General features: G+C 37.3%; 1 pseudogene; it reads right to left on the minus strand.

The window, feature by feature from the left end:
- Positions 1–454: 454 nt before the first annotated feature.
- LOC110192141 (peroxiredoxin-6 pseudogene) lies at positions 455–1,089 on the minus strand (annotated as a pseudogene).
- Positions 1,090–20,322: the final 19,233 nt, after the last annotated feature.

Here is a 20,322-nt window from a genome sequence, read left to right on the forward strand (position 1 = left end):
AGTTGTCTTTCACCTCAAGTGGACAATTAGAAAAAAGATGATTTTTCTATTAGACCAGTTAAAGAAGTCCTACTCCTCCAATGCTCCTAAGTAGCCTCTTTCTCACATGCCAATGATACTAGCTGAATGACTGTGAAGATTACATTAGATCTCACAAGGATTTAAATCCCAAACAACGCAAGTCACAGAGATAGCCAGCAGAGTACCAAGGGAATTCAATGGCCCAAATGCAATGCTGATAAAGACACAAGGAGAGAAATCAAGGGTGACTTTTTAGGGCCATTTTCATCTAAAAAGCCATCAGTAGAGCAGCCCAAAGACTTCCAACTTTCATCATCCCAAGATGTTTGCATCAATTTCTGAAGGAAGATATGATTGACAAGCTGGTATCCTTTCTGGTAGAAATCTTTAAGGGAGCCCCAGGCATACTCCAGCATGGTCTTGCTGTAGTAACCTACAGCTGAGGGGTATACTGTAGGTATTTCTTGTCTGAAGAAAGCTCTTTGGTGAAGATGCCTTTAGGACACAGATTTTTGGCCACCTCTTTAGAAATAACTAGAATAACCATAATACTATCTCCAGCTTTTCAGTCAACAGGAATAGCAATCTTCCTGTATGCTATCAACTGAGGGGAATCAACCACTCTGAGGATCTCCTGAAAGCTCCTGCCAGTAGTTTCTGGTTAGAGGATACACAACTTCAACTTCTTAAAGGGCCAAAAATAAATACCACTTGAGCTGTCACAGGCACGCCCTTCCCATCCTGCTCATTTGGATTTAAATTGTCCAACTTGATGGCTAAGTCACATTTGTGATCAATTTTCACTAGAAAAAGGCAGCTTCTTTGTGGGCTTATCTCTATCGTAGGTATTGATAGAAAGGGAGATCATCTTGACATTCTGCTTGGCAAATTCTGGGGCCAGTTTTGCAGCATGACCCAGCTCTGTTGTGTACTCTGGAGGAAATTCCCAAGGGTGGGAAAAAAACATGTCCCATGGATGTCCAAGGAAGTTGTGTAAATAGATGCAGGTGACAGCGGTGTCCGCCTCAAAGTTGGGGCCTTGTCTCCACGCAGCAGACCTCTGGGCATGGCCGTGGTAGCAGTGGTGGGGAGTAGGAGGTGAACCAAGAGGACAAGAATGAGAATAAGGCAGAGCTGAGGTGGGTTACTAAATACAGCTGCAGCTCTCCTTTTGCTTTGACCTTTCAGTTTCTACTTTCACCTGGCACCCCTGTGACATTGAGGCTTTCCTTTTCTAGCAATGCTCATTAAATACTGAATCAGTCTGGGAATGTTATGTCTCTACTTCTGCCAATCTTGAAGTTCCTAATCCTTATGTCTCGAATACTCTGTGTGTGTGTGTGTGTGTTTGTGTGTGTATGTCTGTCTCCGTGTCTCCACTTAAGAAGTATCCAGTCTGAGAAAAATCCACTTTCCAGCTCAAAGAGCCCATTAGTCCCAAATCATTCTAAGGGCTAAGAGGCAATATTGATGCCAATCCAATCTCAAAACCCTGCCATAACAGGGTTTAGTAGAAAGTTTCTTTTCTTTGGCTGGTTGTTTTATTTTGTATTTCTTTTTTTTAAAACAGGTAAGGGAAATAAAGCTCAGAGAGTGACTTCTCAAGTATCATACAACTAGTAAGCAGAACAGCCAGAAAAAGAATTCAGGTTTCCAGAAACTCAAGCACTTTAAGCCTAGGTTATTTTTTTTTCCCATTTCTCCAACCTGCCGTTTACTGTTTACTGCAGAAAGGAATAGAGAAAAACAATGCTGAAAATGAAAACAGGACTACTGAATGGACATTTAACCCCTGAAAAGTGTTGACTTTTAAGTGTTAGCCCATGTAAAACAAACTTGTTTACTTCAACCATATCCCGGCATGACTCGATAGTTGTTGAAGGTGAACAATTTTCTAAAAATCATTCATATTTATGTATATCTTTAGAAAAATACAGTATCATTATAATTAATAATTATTATCTTAAATTTCAAAATCCATGATAATTCTAAATGTGTAATAATTATAATTTCATCTAGCACATTTTTTTCTAACAGCCCTATGAAGGAAGTAAAGGGAGTAATGAGAGAATTATTATACCATTTTTACAGGTAAGAAAACTGAGGCTCAGAAAATGATAATAATCAGCTCATGGACACATGAAGAGGTAGTATTAGAGCCCCTGCTCAGCCAGGTTTTATGTCTATGTGTCCATCAGTCATCCTGTCACATCACACAATTGCCTTTCTACGCTTACTACAACTAATGCATTTTTTTTTTCCTACCAGGCTACAACCAGTAGGGATAACATGGCTGAATACTTTTCAAAGATCTGTCAGGGTCACAGGTGTTTGCATATTTTAAGTATCTTACCCACCAGGCATCAGCACTTTAAATTTCACTAGAGGCTTTGGAGATAATAACAGCTCACATTAATAAGGAGTATTAAGGTTTGCAAAGCACTTTACATACATTATTATCCCACTTGATCCTTATAACAACCATCTGACGTATGTATTATTATTAACCCCACCTTATAGATGAAGAAATGGAGTCAGAGTGCTCATATGCCTCATTATGATTATTGTTACCCATGTGACTTTGAGTAAATCACTTAACAACCCTGGACCTCAGTTTCCTCATCTGTAAAATTAAAAGGTTGGAACAGGCAACCTCTGAGGTCCCTTCATCTCTGGATTTATCATCCTATGACCTTAAAGAAGTAAGGAATCTAAGGCTTTAAAAAGTAGTGACTCACCCAGTGTCACACAGATAGAAGATACATGAGGAAGTATTTAAAAGCAGGACTTCCTGATTTTGAGTCCTACACTCTGGTCACGTCATGCTGCCTAAAGGATAGCAAAGTCTCCAAATGTTGCCCCTTTAAGAGGACTTTGTGGCTGACATAGTTTCAGAAAGGGTCCCACCATCAAGGCCACTAAACAGTGTATGCTGCATAGCTAACATTCTGGAATAATTTATTTCTTTCTTCCTATTGTGCTCATAAGGAAATCAGAGCAGCTTCCCGAAATCCAAGTTCTTTGGATGTCTTAAATTGAGAAAGTATAATTAGGCCAACCTTTGCAACTGCTTGTGAGGTGGGAGATCTGAGAATGCAGACCTTCTTCATTGTCTTTAGCGCATATGATTTTCTCCTAATTTACCACCTGGTAAAAAGGCAGAAAAAAAGAAGAAAAAGAGAAATTTAAATGAATTTAACAAACACTGGACTTCTGTAATGTCTCATACTTGAAATTCATCAGCTGGTATTAAGCTAGGACACTTTCTAGAACATGATCCTTTGAATATTTATGAGCTGATCTGCACAAGAAAAAGAAAGTCTTTGTTAGAAACAATATACCTCAGGAATTTATCTAATTGTGATTTTAATAAACCAAAGGGAAAACATGAAACCCTTAAACAATTCATTCTGCTGTGAGCCTGATGTAAGAAAATAAAATGAGAGGTTAACATACTTGCCCAAGGTCACACAGGGATGGAAATAAAAGCCTGGTGAATCATACAACAGAAAGGCAGGAAAGTAATCTTCTACTCAGAAAACACCACTAAAATTTAAAACGCAATTAACTTGTTGTAGGGTAGAAAGGAAAGTGTTTTGGGCAGACCCACACACTAAGACTTTATACTAAAATTGTAGAATCACTTATGGGACACACAAAAGATTTAGGTAACAAAAACCAATCCATTCTTTTCCAGCAATACAATTGCTTGATTGAGCTGTCAGTCAAAATCAGGGACAAAAGTCATACTTGACAATCCTAATCAGGACTGACAATTTAGTCAGACACTGGTAAAGGGAAAAAGCACATTGGAGGCAAACTTACCCTGCCAACTTCTGCTGAAGTACTAGAAGAAAGTGGTCCTAGATAGCAGTTTAAGGATTCAAAGTACACTATTGCTGCTCCAGAAATACCATCACAGCTGGGGCCAGTACAGAACTCTTCATTATCTCAGAAGTAACTAGGAAGGGGAAATTTCTAAACAGGGCCTGTGCCAATCTTTCTGAGTGCTCCAGTGTGGTTACAGCACTGTGATGTGGAAGGAAGGAAGGAAGGAAGGAAGGAAGGAAGGAAGGAAGGAAGGAAGGAAGGAAGAAGGAAGGAAGAAGGAAGGAAGGAAGGAAGGAAGGAAGGAAGGAAGGAAGGAAGGAAGGAAGGAAGGAAGGAGACTGATTTTCTCACTTTTCCTACCTACTGCCTCACAGAGTCGTTCATACATATTTCATTGTCCTTTCTTCATGATCAAAACATTCTACACTGAAAAGAGTTACATGTGTCACAATGGTGAACAAATAGGTTAGGTATCTAATAGGATTTCCTAGCCAAAGATCTCCTTGTACAAGAAAGGATAGGCAAATTTAGAAGAGACCTGATTGTTATTTTTTTTTAAATTTTTCAGAGTGGCTTAATGGGCAGGTGAAGGAGTTGTTGGCCTAAATGGTCTGATTTCAAGGATGTTGCCCCCTCTCTTACTTGCTCAGTAATGCATAAAATTCCTTTCACAAAAACAAAGGCTTTATTCCACAGTGGGAAAGGAGGTTTCAAGATGCAAATACTTCTGGGAGATAATGCTTATGATATAATGGGATTCAATAGACTTTAGTCCTGGCATTGTCCCTGGTTAGCTAAATGATGTTGGGGAAGTCTCTGCATTCTTCTGAACCTATGCCCTCCTTTTCAAAACAACAGGAGTAGAAATTACTACAACAATTTAAATGGAAAGAAAAAGAAAGAAAGAAAAAGATACTGAATGATGTATAATTATAACAAATACCACGGAAGGGGCAAGAAAAATGCACTTCTTTCTCAATTTTGTAGAGGTGAGGTACTATGGATATGATACACTGCATATACTTTCAGATTGTGTTGATACATGCAGAATTGCCTCTCTGCCCCCATTTCTTTTCATTTTTTTTTTACAAGAGGCGGCTTATCAGGGAGTGGAGAGGGTCACATTCATTAATGAAGGTGATCTAAAAACAAAATGTTATTTTGTTTTGTTTTAATTTATAAAGTAAAGGTTGAGATGTTGTTGTTGTTCAGTCTTTCTGTCCTCTCCAACTCTTTCTGGACATTGTCCATGGAGTTTTGTTGGCAAAAAATATAAGAGTGGTTTGCCATTTCCTTTTCCAGTGGATTAAGGCAAACAGGTTAAGTGACTTGTCCAGGGTCACACAGCTAGTAAGTATCTGAGGCCAGATTTGAACTTAAGTCTTCCTGACTTCAGGCTCAGAGCTCTATCCACTCAGCCAACAGAAATATGTATTCGTCTCAGTTGTGGAGGGGAAGTGCATTTTTCCTGTTATATACATTGAAGATAAGATAGGTAGAGAGATATATGGACTTAACTACATTTTTTTTTTAAATCCTATACTGCAGAAGGGGTAGCTAGGTGGCTTAGTGCATAGACTACCAGGCCTAGAGTCAGGAAGACTCATCTTCTTGAGCTCAGATCTGACCTCAGACACCTACTAGTTATGTGACCCTGAGCAAGTCACTTGATCCTGTTTGCCCCAGCTCCTCATCTGTAAAATAAGCTGGAGAATGAAATGACAAACCATTCCAGTATCTTTGTCAAGAAACCTCAAATGGGGTCACGAAGAGTCAAAAAAGACCAAAAAGGATTGAACAACAACATACTACAGAAACAACATAATCAAAAGGGAAAAGTAATGTTTCAGGAAAATATGTATATTAAATATAGAAGAGAAACACCTGACATCTAAAAACTTACAATCTCCCAGTCTGCAATGTATAGATGAGAAAAGGACAAAAAACACTTTTGGGGGGGAAAAATTGTTAATAATTACTTGAAAAAAATGCTCAATCTCACTAATAACTGAAGTAATACAAATTAAAACTTCTTTGAAGTACTACCCATAACACAAAAAAACCCTCCAAAATGAGAACAATGAAACTTGAAGCCAGATAAATCATGAAGAAACATAATGCTCATTCATTGCTAGTGGACGTACATATGTTTGATTGGAACGGGGAGAGGAAGGGGGGGAACCATCTGGAAGTATAGAATACAAGTTAACAGGAAAAAACAATACTTTTGACCCCAAAATTCCATTGGAATGGCATTTCAAATGAACTCTGAAAGTATCATTAAAGATAATAATAGTGATAAAACTGTGCATACCATTTGATCCAGCAATACCTCTACTAGGTCTGCACACCAAAAAGATTTTTTGAAAAAGGAGGAGGGGAGAGGGAAGGATCTATTTGTGCAAAAAACTATTTATACTTGCTTTTTGTGGTGGCTAAGAATTAAAAATTGAGAAGATGCCCATTAATTGAGGAAGGCTGAACAAGTTGTAGTATATGAATGTAAGAGAATATTTATTGTGCTATAAGAAATGATGAGCAGGATGATTTCAGAAGAATCTAGAAAGACTTTACATGAACCGATGCAGGGTGAAGTAAGCAGAACCAGGAGAACACTGCACACAGTAACAGCAATATTGTATGATGAACAATTGTGAATGACTTAGCCATTTTTAACAATACAATGATCTAAGCCAATCCCAAAGGACTCATGATGAAAATGCTTTCAGCCTCTAGAGAAAGAATTGAAGGAGTCTGAATACAGATTGAAACATAAAACTTTTTTGGGGGGGGGTTGGGAATTGAGTTTTCTTTCACAAAATGATGAATATTATTAATATTGCTAATTACTAATAATGATTGCACATAAATAACCTGTATCAGACTTACAGTGTCAACGACGGGAAAATGGAAAGAGGAAAGGACAGAATTTGGAACTGAAAACTTTAACAAAAAATGAATGTTAAAAGTAGTTTTTATATGTAATTAGAGAAAAATAAAATACTATTAAAAAACAAAAATGACTTTTTCAAAATTTTTCACAGCAATATTATTTGTAACCTAAAAATAAATAAATATATAAATAATGCCTAAAAACAACCTCTATGTCTAATAAAAGTAAATGATTTAATACATTGTAGCTTATTAAGAAGACGGAACACTATAATGCATTTAAAACTCTTTAAGTATGAAGAAAATAAAGAAAACAAAAATCTGCATGAAATAACAGAAAAAAAAAACACAAAATCAGAGAATTAGAAGAAGTACCTCAAAAGCCAGGAGGATATTTTATAAAATATAATTAGCTTGTTTAAATGCAAATTCTTACAAAGAAGGCTTAATTTACTCTGTTGATGTTTACTACTAATAACAAAAGCTAGCATTTATATGGCACTTTTACATTTTACAAAGCACTTTACATATATTATATGATTTAATCTTTGCAGTAACTCTTAGAGGTAGGCATTGTTATTAACCCCATTTGACAGATGAGGAAACTGAAGCCCAGAGAAGTTAAGTGACTTTCCCAGGGTCACACAGCTCATAAATGTCTGAGGCAGGATTCCAGCTAAGGTCTTCTTGACTCCAATTTTGGCACTCTATTAAATATACCAACTACCTTCCTGATATTGACTTTGTAATAAATCATTAACATTAAAATTAGGCAGTAGGACTAGGTCTCTCCCAGGCATAAATCCTAGGAGCCTATGTTCTAAGATGTCTTCCAGATAGAATATTTGCTCTTCTTAGCCCTCCTCCAGGTCTACCATTTTAATGCATTAGGTTACTTCTTGTGCAATTTAAATTGATTTAAGTTGATAAATCCAAATTAAGACATAAATGATGATTGTTTTATCTGCCAAGACCAAGTCTGGCAATGACATCAGTAACATAAGCTGTTAGAGGTGGTACACTCACAGCACTATCCTTTTTGGTCAGAAGGAGTTAGCAAACACCAAATTTCATCCTGTTTCTAACTTTTGGGCTACTTCTAGTTTGTTCCAGCTTCTCCACCATTTCAACCTGACTGCTTAAGTGGCACAATGTATAATGAATTGGACTTGAAGTCATTAAGACCTGAGTTCAAATCCTACCTCAGACACTTTCTAACACTGTGACTTCAGACAAGTCACAAATTCTCTCAACTTCAGTTTTATCATCTGTAAAATGATGGCAATATCTATGTCACAAGGCTACTGTGAGAGACCAAATTAAATAACATATAAAATAGTTTGCGAAACAAACTACAACTGCTAACTATAATTAATATTATAACATGTAAACATAAACATTTGTTCAAATTTAACATGTTTGTTACATTTGTTATCTTTTCAACAACTCATTAAGACTATAAGTTTCAGAAAAAGATGACTATTAGTATTAATACAACTCTCACCTGAGAATTCCCTACACCAATGAAATTACAAGCCCAGCCTCTAAGCCAATAATATCGAGATGAGAATGAGGATGAGAATTTAGATACGGAAGACTTTTAGAGAACCGAATTTCCAAAATATTCCAGACGCTTAAGACACGTTCTTAAGTTCCAATATACAATTATTGCATCTAACCAGCAATTTTTAAATGACAAGGTTAGATCACTGGACAGTATGTTTGAGCAGTTCTACGGTTCTAAAACAAATTATTCATTATTCACAAATAAAAACTAAAACAGTGAGGTTGGCAATGTTTACTTTCCACATTTGCACTTTGAACGAATTAAAAACTTCCATAATTGTTCTCATAGTGTTCCAAAACAGCCTGGAGCCTAAGCACCCAGGCTGTGTGTATATGTGTATATCTGTGCCAGGGTATCTTTTGCAATCTACAGAAACAAATAAAACGAAACAAAACAAAATATATAGAGAAAGTAATGACTCCTTCCTCCAGGTCTGAGAAGAAAATGAATTTTTTTTCATCAGAATTTATAGACTACAAGAATTTATGAAGTCTGTTTTATATGGTACTAGATTCCCTGTTCTTATATAGCCACCACTGCCAAAACAAACCGCCCTCTCTTCATCATCTCAACCACATTTGTTTCCAGGAAAGAATGTTGTCAGTTTCTTAAAAGGGAATATTCTGGGAGTTTAGGGGTTATTTCAGATTGGGAAGACATCTCAGATCTGCTGAAACGCAGAACCCAGAAAGGCCACAAACACCCTGGCTGGGCTGATGTATCCTGGACAAACTGCCATTTTGTCTTGGTGGCTAATAGCTAAGGGACTGCCAACTCAATGAGTATGGCAGCCCACTGTTAGACATTGTTATGGAGTTGCTTAGTGCAATTCCTGGCATATAGTTAGCACTTAATATAAAGGCTTACTGACAATTGCTGATTAATTGGCAAGATTTGGTGTGAATTCCATTCTCTTACCTACAAAATGTCAAGAATTAGAAAAAGAACTGCATTTAGAATTTGAGAACTTGGGTAAAAGTTATCTTCTTGTGTATTAAAAGATTGTTTTTACAATAGATTTTCTTCTGAAAATAAGACTTTTCAGTCTTTCATTCATACCAATGGATCAAGGAAAAGGGGAGAAAGTAACCAAGCATTTATTACGTGACTACTATTTGACAGGCACTATGCTAAACATTTTACAAATAGTATCTCATTTGATCTGCTTGTAAAGGAAGGCACATAAACCCATATCGTGTTTAACAGTCCCCCAAACAGCTTCAGTGTTAATAAATGTTAACCAAAACCAACAAAATCTTTCTATAATCTAGTTTGGAGGATTACTCCTTGATAACATTATTCTTATGGAACTGCCCCATTTTTTTTTGCCTAATGCCGTGTTTTTATTGACAAATTTATGACAGTAGGCCAGGTGTGAATATTCAGCCCACAGAACAGAAGATATGATCATTCTCTTTAAACATCTAATGTGGAAGATGGATTAGACTTGTTTTACTTATGTCCAGAGATCAAAACTAGACGTAAGGAGCAGAAGTTGAAAAGATGCTGATTTTGACATGATATCAGGAAAACTTCCAAAGAATTTGCTCTGACCCAAAATATAATGGGCTGCCACAGGAGGGTACAAATATCAGTCATTATACGACTGATTCGCAGTCCTTTTGCAGACAGGGATTTTGTAGAGAGGGTTCTTGGATCAGCCAGGAATTGACTAGGCGACCTCTGACTCTTTCTGACTCTTTGATGCTATAATTATTTCTGCAATCAGAAGAGGTTGGTGCATCATACAGCACACGTGCCATTTTACCCTTTTATGATATAAGCATATGTAAAACAAAAAAAATTAGGACAGGTAGCTAAACTTTCCCATGCCTCATTTCCCTCATTTCCTAAATGGAAATAATAGTATTTGTCATATTTCTTCCTGTCAGTGACCTTGTAAATTTTAAGATAAATCTGACCAGTGAAAAAGTGCTTATAATTTCTAGATACATTAATTCTTTCAGGCCAATAGGATCCATTTAATTAATAGCAATAGATTTCTTGCTGAGCACTTCTATTTGTTTTCTTGACCTGGCCTCACACTAACCTCATGAGGTAGACCTTTAGTTAACATTTTGCAGAAGAAGAAACTGAGACACAGATATTTGAGTAACTTGCCCATGATCACAAAGCTAGTTACTGTGCCATCTGAGACTAGTCAATCAATCAACAAACATTTGACATCTGCTATATGTCAGATACTGTGCTAAGTGCTAGAAATGTAAAGAAGGGCAAAAGATCGACCCCATGTCACCTGATCTGTTTTTTGTTGTTCCTGTAGGAATCTACCTTAACTTTAGCTTGAAAGCTCTTTCTAATATTATCACACAACCCCTACTAATGACTTTCTCATTTTTAGGCCCCTGAAGACTTATCACAGGACCTTAAATCACATGAGGAAAAGAAAAATTTACTTAAAATATGAATGAAATACCAGGGGGTGAGAGGATATATTGAAAACAAATAATTTCAATTACAAAGATTTTCAAAGCAAAACAACTTCCCTAGTATGTATCTGATGTGTCTTGGTTTCAGCACAGCATGAAAACTAGAGAACATTGTAGAAACTTTGCTGTTTCCCTTCTAAAGAGCAGCTGAGTGAAGAGGACCAAAAGACTACCCCTGCTTCATCTCCATCTGCCATTTTTAAAGCTCAAATATTCCCCTTTAGCCTCTGAACCCCCCTGTTCTCTCTGATGTCTCCTAGATACTAACCTTCCATCACAAAAGGAGTGAAGGCCTCACGAAGCTGACAGAAAGAGATCACACTGGAATCCTAAATCTGTCATATCAGACAGGGGTGTGCTGGAACCGGCTCAAATCTGGGAGGGCTGATTCTTAATTTTCATGATGAACATTTATACCTCAGCAATCAGCAAAGGCCACAAATTATGACTTGATATACTGCTTTGTTGATTGTCTAGACTTGAGAAAGAGATGGAGAAAATATTAATAATACAAATTAAACTTAAAAGTGTTCCATACGTACTTTTTGGGGGGAAGCAACCACGTTAACATATTAATAACCATGTTAAATATTTACCAGCACACTCCTGTACGAAAATAGAGAAAGTACCAGTAATTACAACAGCCAGAAACATAGGTCACAGGATATCCCTGCTCTGATAATCATTCCTTTCTCCTCACTTGCCTTCTCTTCCATTTGACTCTCCCTTATTATTAACTTTGGCACCTCTCTGAACCCATGAGAGTAACCCAAAATATTATGGAGATATGGTAGATCTTAAATACATGAAATCCATTAGTTTACTGGTATGGTTACTGTTACCACCAATCCAGATTATAACTATAATATGATCAAAGAAAATCCATCTATGTTTGGCCTTCTAGTAATGAGTAGTTTCAAACTTAATTAAACTGATTCTTGTATAACACATTCATAGACAATCATCAGGGTGCTATTTAAAGCATTATCAGGAAGGCCCACCATAGATTGGATTCTACCTTTAAGTAATTAGGATCATCTCATTCCATGTACCACTTATAAAGGGTCTCAGTCCTTCAAGCATGCACAACATACTTTGCCTGGTGCCAACCCAAGTGGATGCTTGGGGAGTTTTATTCTGCGATCAGTTCCTTTCTTCCTGTTTACCCCCACTCCCCCTTTGCTGCTATCTCTGTCTCTCTTTCTCTCTCCCTCTCTTCCTTTTTCTTTTTCTCTCTTTCTGTACTATCTGTCTCTCTAGTATGTTCCCTCTCAATGCTGACAGTCACATCCTCATCATAAGCTACCTCTACTTTTGCCTTAGCTCCTAACAATTTTTCATGTCTCTACTTTCTCCCTCTAATTCATCCTTCATATGACTGACAGTCTAATCTTCCCTATCTGTACATCTGGTCACACCACTCTATCAAAATAAAAAATCTTCAGAGCTTGCGATTGCCCTCTGAGTCAAGCTCAAGCTCTTTTGCCTGGCATTCACAGCCTTCCACAATGTAGCACCATGCCACCTTTCTGATCTCAATTACACCTGCTTCATAGATCCTATTCTCATACAAACTGGACTATATGGGGTCACCACCCTCCCCCCACCCTGAATTTCCTTTCATGTGTGCCTTTGCTTATGATTTTCTTAAACTTACTGTTCTCCATTCCCTTCTTTACCTGTTCAATTCCTATAGAACTTTTAAAGCCCAACTCAATTGTATATTCCTTATGAAGCCTTCCCTGATTCCCCTGAGTCAGTAAGGGATTGAACTCCTTAGACTACATACAATATGCCATACTGTACGCCCTTAGCATATGTATCATATCATTTTGTGCATTATAACTACCTAGACCTGTGTGTTACTATAAAATCAAAAGTCCCATGACGTCAAGGACAATTTCTTATCTAAATTTCCTTTATTTCTAGCACCTATCATAGTGCTCTATACATAGCCAGTGCTTACTAAATGTTAAATCTGTTAAAAGGCCAGGGGCATGGTCCAGATCTATTATTTCCCAATTCTTATTTGTTCATGGACCAAAAGGTTCAGTAACTCATGCTTTTGTTATGTTTGTCTTTTGCCATTTGTTTTGTTTTATTTTATAGGAGCTATCCTACTTTTTTAAAGTACAGTCTCAATCCTCAGAGGCCCTCTGGAAAAAAATATGAGGGGAAAACAAAATTAAATTTTGTGGAAGACTTATGGAAGAGAGAAGAACAGGAAGGTGATCTGTGAAATGGAAGATGCAATGATTTACAGCACTACTCCTCCAAATACATGAAATTGGGTTGGTTTATGATCCTTGAAGACTATCACTTTATTGACCTCACACACCTTTGCAGTTTATAGTAAATGCTGGCCTCATTTCAGAATCTTGAGAATTTTGGATGATTGGAGATCTCTAAGAGCCAGCTGAACTCTTGATTCAATGACTGTATGTGTATTTCTAAGGCATTGATGGGCCTCCTGTCCCACATACATATATTCCTTTTTTCTCCCTTTCTCTAGTCATCCTACCAGTTGCATCATATGTTCATGTATTCACTCATTCAAAAATCATTTATTAAGCAACTGCTCTGTGCCAGGAACTGTGTTAAAATACAAAAAAAATAGTCCCTACTCTCAAAGGGCTTACATGATACTAGAGGAAAAGAGTAAGTACAGAGAAAAGTAGGAACCAAACATATTCAAAGTCAATATAAAGGCATCCATCAGGAAGTGGGTTTCCACAACTAGAGTCTGAGCCCCTGGGAGTCCTGATATTACCACCAAAATGTAATGATACTGATTGTGCCTTGCATGTTCATTCTAATTTTCCCTGTATTTCCTGGTTTTCTCATTCCTAGTTGGTTTATGTTAAAACAATATGAGAGAGAAAGAGAGAGAGAGAGAGAGAGAGAGAGAGAGAGAGAGAGAGAGAGAGAGAGAGAGAGAGAGAGAGAGAGAGAGAAGTTGAGCTGGGGAGCTGGGAACAGGAAGACAGTAAATGCTGTTCATATCCCATATAAAGGGTTCATAAATAACTCTATGTCCCACCCCCTACCACCACACACACACACACACACACATACACACACACACACACACATACACACACACACACACACACACACACACACAACACACACACACACACACACACACACAGGAGATCTGGGCTCTCTGAAACGACGTTTAGATTCACCATCATACTGTGGTTGTAGAGCTATGGATATTTAAAAGAGGAAGGTTAAGAGAGCTAGGTAGGAGGCAGCACGGTATGATGAGATATGTGCTAAATTTATATTAAAAGAACCCAGGTTTAATTCCTGGCTCTACCACTTAGAACATATGACCTAATAATCTTCCTGGACCTCAATTTCCTAACCTGTAAAATGAGGAAATTAGACTAGAGGACTTTTGAATCTTCCTTCCACTTACAAATCTAGGACTGAATAAACCTATGATCTTTACCTTTGTAATTAATTTTTAGTTTTCAACAATCATTTCCATAAGCTTTTGTTTGTTTGTTTGTTTTTTGTTTGTTTTTTGCCAGGCAATAGGGTTAAGTGACTTGTCCAGGGTCACAGAGCTAGTAAGTATGAAGTGTCTGAGGCTGGATTTGAACTTAGGTCCTCCTGACTCCAGGGCCAGTGCTCTATCCACTGCACTACCTACCTGCCCCCTGATCTTCACTTCTTTAGGCTAAACATCCCCAGTTCTGTCAACCACCTATCATACAGAAGATCATAGAAAGTCCATTACCATCTTGGTTATCCTTGTGTGTATACTCTCCAGTTTTTCAATGTCCTCCCCAAAGTATGTCACCAGGGAATGAACTTAGGACTCCAGATGTGTCTTTAACAAAAGGAAGACAATAGCATGGACTCAAGGGATAGAGCCAAGATGGCAGAGTAAATGTAGGGACTCACCTGAGGTCTCCCAAATTCACCTCCAAACAATGTTAAAATAATACCTCAAAATTAATTCTGGAGGGGCAAAAACCAACAAAAGGGTGAACTGAAATGTTTACAGCACTAAACAACTTGGAAGATCAGCAGAAAAGGATTGTTTTACTGGGGTGAGAGTGGAAGGTAGTACAGTGCAGGACTCACCAGCGAGAGCCTTGCCCAGCAAGCCAGAAGCAGGCCTTGGGGGCAACTGAATTTGTGACAATGGTGGAGAAGACGCAGAAAAATTGGAACATTAATCATTGTTGGTGGAGTTGTGAACTGATCTAACAATTCTAAAGAGCAATTTGGAACTATGCCCAAAGGGTTATAAAACTGTGCATACCCTTTGATCCAGCAATACCACTACCAGGTCTGTATCCCAAAATTGGAAAAGGACCCACATGTACAAAAATACTCACAGTAGCTCTTTTTGCGGTGGGAAATTGAGAGGATGTCCGTCAACTGGGGAATGGCTGAATAAGTTGTGGTATATAAATGTAATGCAATATTACTGTTCTAGAAGAACTGATGAGCAGGCAGATTTCAGGAAAACCTGGAAAGACTTACATGAACTGATGCTGAGTGAAGTGAGCAGAACCAGAAGAACACTGTACACAGCAACAATAACACTGTACAATGATCAACGATGACAGACTTAGCTGCTCTCAGAAATAGAATGATCCAAGACAATTTCAAAAGACCCAGGATGGAAAATGCCATCCACATCCAAAGAAAGAAGTACGGAGTCTGAATACAGATCAAAGCACACTATGTTCATTTTTCTTTTGTTTTTCTTTTTTCTTTCTTATGGTGTTTCCCTTTTGTTCTGATTCTTCTTTCACAAAATGACTAATGTGGGAATATGATTGATATGATTGTGCATATATATAATCTACATTAGATTGCTTGCTGTTTGGGGAGGGGATACTGGATAGTGGGAGGGAGAAAAAGTTGGAACTCAAAATCTTATAAAAGTGAATAATGAAAACTATCTTTACATGTAATTGGAAATAATAAAATACTATTACATGGGGAAAATAAAATAAAGTACTTGGTAATTGTAAAGCACAACATAAATTTGAAGCATATGCACTTTTACAATCTCTTTCATTGGTAATCATGGCCAAAAAAGTAATAACCCGGTAGTCAACACTCTGTGATAAATTTCTCCATTCTTGGATCTATTAAATATTTTAATAATAGAGTCTATCATCTGGCCCCTATTCAAAATCTCTGTAGGTTGTTACAAAATTGGTTCAAGCGAAAGAACACTGGCTTTAGAATGAGAAGATCTGGGTCATAATTCTGTCTCTGATACTTATCTGTGTGACCATGGACACGTCATTCAACTTTCCCAGGCCTTAGTTTCCTCATCTGAAAATGAGGTGTTGAATATATGGCCTCTGATGTCTCTTCTAGCTCTAGATCTATAAGCCTGGGACCTGGATTCAAATTCTATTTCTGGCATTTTTGTGTGACCTCAGAGAAGTCACTTGAACTCCCTTGGCTGGGGCTGCCTCATCTATAAACTAACAAAGCTGAAACAAATGGTCTCTTAAGTCCCTCTAAGCTTTAGATTTATGCTCCAATGAGCCTATGATGTACCAGAACTTGAGGTCCATGGGCAGAATTTGCCCTACTGTTACCAAGGCATATCTGAAAAACCCTTTGTGAGATATTTATTACTATTAGTTTACTAATATGTTCACGTCCTTGTTCTACTTTCAGAAAGGAACAGATTCACAGTGAACCAAAGAAACTGATAAACAATTTTCTTTTGTGCTCTTCTAAAAATTCCTTCTCATCTCTTATTTCTTAGCTGTTCTACAGTCACAGTAGATGAGCCAAACTGAGCGCTGCCAAGGTAGGGAAAAGGTAGGTTCAGTACCAACACTAGAAAATGTGCACATATCTAGATGAAAGCTAACCCCTACATTTCTAAATTTCTCCTTTGAAAAGGATTGACTGGGTTTCCCAAAATTTGACTGTATTAAATAGATTTTCAGAAGAGTGCTATCACTCCATATTTAGAGCTTAATTGACCTATTCCATACTTGTCAAAGAAATAGATTATTTATAGCACTTACTGTATGTATCATACATTCTGGTTTAATTGCACCTATTCTCTCTTTTATTATTTTCCAACTACTTCATGTGCATCTCCCTTGAACTTATATTCCAGGATTTTAGAGTTGGAAGGAGTCTTAAAGCTCCTCTAGTCTCATCCCCTTGTTTTAGAGAAGAAATTAAAGCTGAATGAGGTGGCAATGATGGGATTAAGTCAAGGAAAATATTAACAAGTGTGATTGTAACTGATCCCAAACATGTCCTTTGTCCATTCTCAGACACTTATTAGTTGTGTGACCCTGGGCAAGTCACTTAACCTCTGTATGTCTCAGTTTCTTCATCTATAAAATGGGAATAATAACAGCACCTACCTCCCAGGGTTGTTGTGAGTGTAAAAAGAGATAATACCTGTAAAGTGCTTTGCAAACCTTACAGCACTATATGAAGGTTAGTAGCGCAACAGATAGATCTCCAGACCTGGAGTTAGAATGACTCATTCTTCTCAATTCATATCTGGTCTTAGACACTTACTAACTGTATGACCCTGGGCAAGTCACTTAAGCCTGTTTGTCTCAGTTTCTTCTGTAAAATAAGCTGGAGAAAGAAATGGCAAACCACTCCATTATCTTTGCCAAGAAAAGCCCAAATGGGGTCACAAAGAGTCAGAAACAATTGAACAACAACAAAATTATAGTGATTATCATTACTACCCTACCACTCCACCAAAGTGGGTTAAAATAAGAGTTCAGCTGCTGCTTAGTTACTGTTTGACTATAAGCAAATAAAAGTCTGGTACTCAGCTTCCCCATCCGTAGGATAGGGGAAACAATACTAGTTCTACATATCTTGCCAATAGGGCCAAATAAGATCGTTATGTAAAGTCCTATATAAAATGAAATTTTCTTACTGATTGCCTAGAAGTGATATAGTCTTCTTGAGAGTAGAGGACTGGGAGTGGGAGTAAATTCTTTTTCATATCCTCTACAACATCTAGTAGAGGGCATAATAGGAGTCTAGTATCACTTGTTTTATTGAAGTGAACCAGAATTCTATCTTTGTAAGAAGATCATGCAGTCATTGGATTAAGAGCCAGAAGGATTAGAATATAAACTAATGGCTCTAGTTTATAAACTAGTTCATTCAATAATGGAAATGTAAGGCTTTATAATACAGAATGCTAGAAGGTGGTGCAGGGAGTAGAATGCTGGACCTGGGTTCATATCCTTACTCAGATACTTACTAGCTACGTGAGCATAGGCAAGTAATCTAACTTCTCTGTGCCTCGGTTTTCTAATCTTTAAAACGAAAGGGTTAGATTTGATGATCTCTGAAGTCCTTCTTTTGCCCTAAATAAATAATTTCAAAATATGATATGAGAGCTGGAAATAACTTTTAAAACTATCTATTCTATCCCCTTTGTTCTATATATAGCCATATAAGTTCAGGAGGTTTTTATCCAAGTCCCACTCACAATGACTTGGGTCCCCAAAAAGTGGGCTTCCGACATGTTCCTCCTCAGGATTCTAGGACTAATCCTGAGGGGAATCCTCTATTCCAGCATGTTCCCTTCCATATAAATTATTAGTATGTATGCTCTGTATTGACTGATTTGTGCTGCAGTATCATTTAAACAATTAGCTCCAATTAGTTTTTATAGAAAGATATTCACCGAGACATCATACAAGAACCACCTCAGTCTTTGGGGAGAATGGACTCAAATATACAGCAGTTACTACAAAGCATTCACTCAACCAAATTCAGTCCAAAATGAGGTATAGCCATTGGATAAGTTATACTCTTGTAGCATAAAAACATGGCATCTTCAGCAGATCCACTGTGGCACTAGGTTAACAAACTCATTCCTCAGGGCTTCACTGGTTCATCATCTGACTCAACTACAAACCAACCTCTGGTTCTACTTCTATTCCTGGATCTTGCAAGGTTTGCTCTCCTGATCTTTGAAGACTGCAAGATTGTAGCCATCTCTAAAACTTCTTCCTCGAACGGCAAGAAAGGGCAGACTAAACAGAGACAGAAAACGGCCATGCCACATGTTCATGACCTCATGGTAGCTCCAGTGGACAGAGGGTCCAACCAAAGGCTCACAGCAGTTCATCTTTATTATTTGCATCAGGGAAAGAAAGCAAAGTTGAGTTGTTCCTGTGAGAGTGGTTTGTTTGTTCATTCAGCTCCAGCTCAGCGACTGATAGAAAAAGGCCGTCCTTACCACACTACAATCAGATAGCAAACATAAATGGAAAACCTATACATGACCTTAAGTGGAGAAATGGGCTCCTCCATCATACGAAACAGGCTCACCACACATGCATATATTCCCAGGACTGGGCCCTCATTTGCTAGTACCCCCATTACATATACATCAGGAAACAAACTCAGAAAAATAAAGTGATTAGTCAAAGGTCATATAGATAGTAACAGAACCAAAACTTTAACCTCAACCCACTATCTTAGAATTCAGTGTTCTTTATCTGACACAATTTCAGAGCAAGAAGAAAACTCTGGGTTCATAAAATGTCATCATTTTGCATATTTGAAGACTGAGACCCAGAAAGGGAAATGATTTATCTCAGATAGCATAGCTAATAAGTATTTAGATGTGCTATTCTATATCCTCTCATTCCCACATGAAAATCTCACCAGCATTTTCTTTTCTTTTTCAATAAACTCTAAGTCATTAAGATCAAGAAATTCCCAAGAGCATAAAATCCATTTATTTAAATCTCTCTACATGTGAGAAGCACCATTTTCTTAGTGAGAAGAGTAATCAAGCAGAATGAAAGTTTTTAACTCATTTTCTATTAAATGGAGACTGCTAGATCACCTGCTTCACTCCTATATCATTAGCCTCATTAATTAATTATCTACTGTGTAGAACACACAGAGATGTACATAGTCAACTTTCCTTTATTTGCACATGGATTATCCACTTTATGGATTATATCCCACACAGCCCACCCACTCAGTTCTGGGCTGACATAGTAAGACCACAGTGATGTCAGAGAGAGGTAATGAAAGCATTTAACCTCTGAGAGTATGTATATAAATACATAGATAGGTAAATAGATATAGATGTATAGAGATAGATATTTCATAAATTATAATATACATGAATGTATATGTAGATAGGCATATATGTCTATACATATATACATATTTATTTTTACAGATTAAGAAAATGGGGGGCCAAAAAGTATACTGATTTGCAAAAGTCATATAGCATTCTTCACAGAGCTAATAATCAAACTCAGATCTTTCTTTAGTTATATCCAGGGCTCTCCAATATCTCTCATAAATAAAAATATGTGTGTGTTTATATGTGTGTGTATACACATATAGGGGGTTATATACATATACAAAAATATTGGTATGCATATATAAAAACAATATATACATATACACAAACACATATATGTATATATATATATATACTCACATGTATGCATATATGTATACACATGTGCATGTGTACATGGATGCATGTGTGTGTATATATATGTAACCTATACATATATATAAAACATCGCTGTCCAAATCCAT

The sequence above is a fragment of the Phascolarctos cinereus genome, unplaced genomic scaffold (genome assembly GCF_003287225.1).
Source record: "Phascolarctos cinereus isolate Bilbo 61053 unplaced genomic scaffold, phaCin_HiC Scaffold_2;HRSCAF=192, whole genome shotgun sequence".
In the NCBI taxonomy this organism is placed as follows: Eukaryota; Metazoa; Chordata; class Mammalia; order Diprotodontia; family Phascolarctidae; genus Phascolarctos; species Phascolarctos cinereus.